The sequence below is a fragment of the Crocuta crocuta genome, unplaced genomic scaffold (genome assembly GCF_008692635.1).
Source record: "Crocuta crocuta isolate KB4526 unplaced genomic scaffold, BGI_CrCroc_1.0 scaffold1307, whole genome shotgun sequence".
In the NCBI taxonomy this organism is placed as follows: domain Eukaryota; kingdom Metazoa; phylum Chordata; class Mammalia; order Carnivora; family Hyaenidae; genus Crocuta; species Crocuta crocuta.
In genome coordinates this window covers 591,511-594,454 of record NW_027533394.1, presented here as the reverse complement: position 1 = coordinate 594,454, position 2,944 = coordinate 591,511, and positions in this window count along the sequence as shown.

The window sequence follows — 2,944 nt, the reverse complement described above, 5'->3', positions numbered from 1 at the left end:
TGGAGCCTCAGAGAGGGTGTGAGGAGAGCCGGAGGGGTAGGTTTTGCGCGGAGGGCGAGCGAGGGGAGCAGGGCTGAAGCAGGGCCGCGGACTGGGCACGCTCTCGCGGGCTCCGCGGAGCTACTGCCACCGAGGTAAGCGTCTTTCCTCCGGGTTGGGGGGCGGGCTCTGCTCGCGAGGCCGTCCTCGGCTCCTCGCGGAGTGTTGTTCCCACGGGACCCTNGGAGTAGAGGCCGGGCCTTCAGCGTTTCTCTCACGGGTTCTCGGAAGGCGGCCTCAGAGGAGGGGGAAGGTGAGGGGTAGGCAGGCTTCGCGGCTACTAGGCGTTGTATGTATGTTTTGATATCTAAATGGTACTACACACACACACACACAAGCGCGCGCGCACATTCATTTCGGTTAATTGCTTTTTAAAAACTTAATGTGTCTTGTAGCTTCATATATCAGACACTCTAAATTTATCTCATTTATAAACAGCTGCATTGTATGATTGTACTACAGTTTATTTAACCATTTTCCGATTGGTGTACATTAGCTGGTGTTCCTTTGGAGGGGGAAGGGGACTATTACAAGCAACGCTATAATGAATGGGTTTGTATATATACGTTTCGTGCACATGTGTGAGTATTTCCGTAGGAGAAATTCTTAGAAGAGTAATTGCTGCTCAAAGTGTATATGCATTTTGAATTCTGATAGATTTGTCCAAAATGCCTTACCAAAAGGCTATAGTGATTTACACTCTCCAATGTTGTGCAATATTGCCCATTTCCCACAGTTGTGCCAACATGAATTATTATCAATCTTTGTAATTTGGGCCCATTTGAAGCGCAAAAAATGGTATGTCATTGTTTTTATTTGCATTTCCCTGATTACCAGTGAAATTGAACATATTTTTTATTTTCCTGATTACAAAAGTAGGCAACTATAAAATATCTATAAGCAGTAAGCATTGTGGAAATTTAATATTAAAAACCCCATTCGCAGTAGCAAGAAAAACGGAAAAAAAAAACCTAGAAGTAAACTACAAAACTTTATTGAGGTATGTAATAAAAGAATGTTTGCATACATGGAGAAGGGATACCGTGCTTCTCAGTAAGAAGGCTCAGTTTTGTAGTGATGCCCATTTTTCCTATGTTGAGTTATACAATTGGTGGAATTTCAATAAATATGCCAAGTTTTTGGAACTTAATATGATTCTAAAGTTCATCCAGAAAAAAAGATGGCTAAGAATAACCGAGAAAATATTTTAAAAGATAAGTAAAGATGGGGGTATTTGTACTACCAGCTATTAAAATGTTCTGTAAAGGAACAGTATTTAAATTAGAATGGACAGAACAATGCATTAGAATAGGAAAAGCCCACAAATCGAGCCAGATTAGATCCAAGATTTATTGGAGAAACATTGTTGGCTAGACGTGGAAAAACTGCCATATTAAAAACTGCAAGCACTCACCCCCCCCGCCCTCCGCCCCAGCTTGAATTTTCCTTTGAGGGCAGACTCCTTTGTTTGGAGAAAACCACTTTATTAGTTCTTTTGGTTATGCCAAGGTAAAGCGTCAGGAGTTAAAAATTAAGTGGCTTTAGAGCTAGAACTAACGATATGAGCCTTTCGTTATATTAAGATGGATTCAGGTTAGCCTGCAGTGCGGCGATGGAAGGAGTGTGGTTATTAGGTCTTGAAAATTTTTTCCCCGATCTAATGGGCAAAAAATGTTATGTCATTGTTTTCATTTGCATTTGCGAGCTTATTGTGAGACTGAACGTCTTTCATGTGTTAGTCCAGGGTAATATGTGATTACTGGAGGCAGGTAACAATGGGGGGACCCATTGCTCCTCTTCCAGAATGCAGTTTGGCTAATTGGCACAGCTCTGCCCGGGAGCATGAGAATAAACAGGTTGACTTTTTAAATTTTCCTCAAGCACCAGGCTCTAGACACCTTAGATCGGGGGCGGAGGCAGTTTTCAGGACATGGCCGAGATTTGGCGCTGAGCTGTGTCATCGCGAGGTTTGGCAGCCAGCTCCGCAGTGGGTCGGAANGGTTGTGCCACATTTTCTTTTCGCTTCGCGTAGGATGAGAGAGGAGCAGTAACGACTTCGGCTTTGGTGGGAGGAGGGGTCTGGGAAGGGCTGGGCTCCGGCTTTTCCCGTCCGGTAAGAGGTTCTCGCGGGATCGCGCGGAGGCGGCCGCGNGTCCGGCCAGGACCCGAGACTGAAGTGTTGGCTGTCCGCGTTTGTGACGCTTCTCAGGCACCCGACGTTAAGGAGGTGAAGGTTGGGGAAACACCGAGGTGCCGGTAAGCCAAACTTGAGGCGAAAGCTACGCCGTCTCAGTTCGGTTGAGGCGACACCATTTCCCGGGCCTCAGTCGCGTGTGGNACCTACGACGACTGGTTCTCTTTCCACTACCTTTTTCGGGCCTGCCTCTGTTCTCCGCCCCTTCAGCGGCCCAAATGAATCCCCTGGTTTTTCTTGAGTTGAGGTGGGTTCTACTTCCCCAACTGGCTTGGTTTGAACTAAGATTTAGGGGTCTAGCATTGGTGTCTCTGACGTACTCCTTTCCCTTTCCCCTTAATTCTGTCCTCATCCACATGGATATTTGAGGCTTGTATTTAAGAGGGGCAGTCTAGGCTTTTCCTTGTCACCCCTACCCCATCACTGCTAAGGAAAAGCTTAGCCAAGTCCTCTAGCCTGTCTTGTCTTCCATTGGTTCTCTTGACGCAAGCGTTGAGTAGAGCCTTTCCCATTCCTTGCATTTACTCCATCTTTGTGGATGGAACTATACAGTAGCCTTCCGTTTCCCCAGGTCTTCACATGTATATGACCCTGATTCTAGTATAGGACACTGATTTCTGCAACTTTGCAGGCTGCTTGACCACTCTTAACTCTTAGATGGAACAGTGAATGGATTGGTGATTGCAGATCACCTGTCTTGGGGATGTTAGC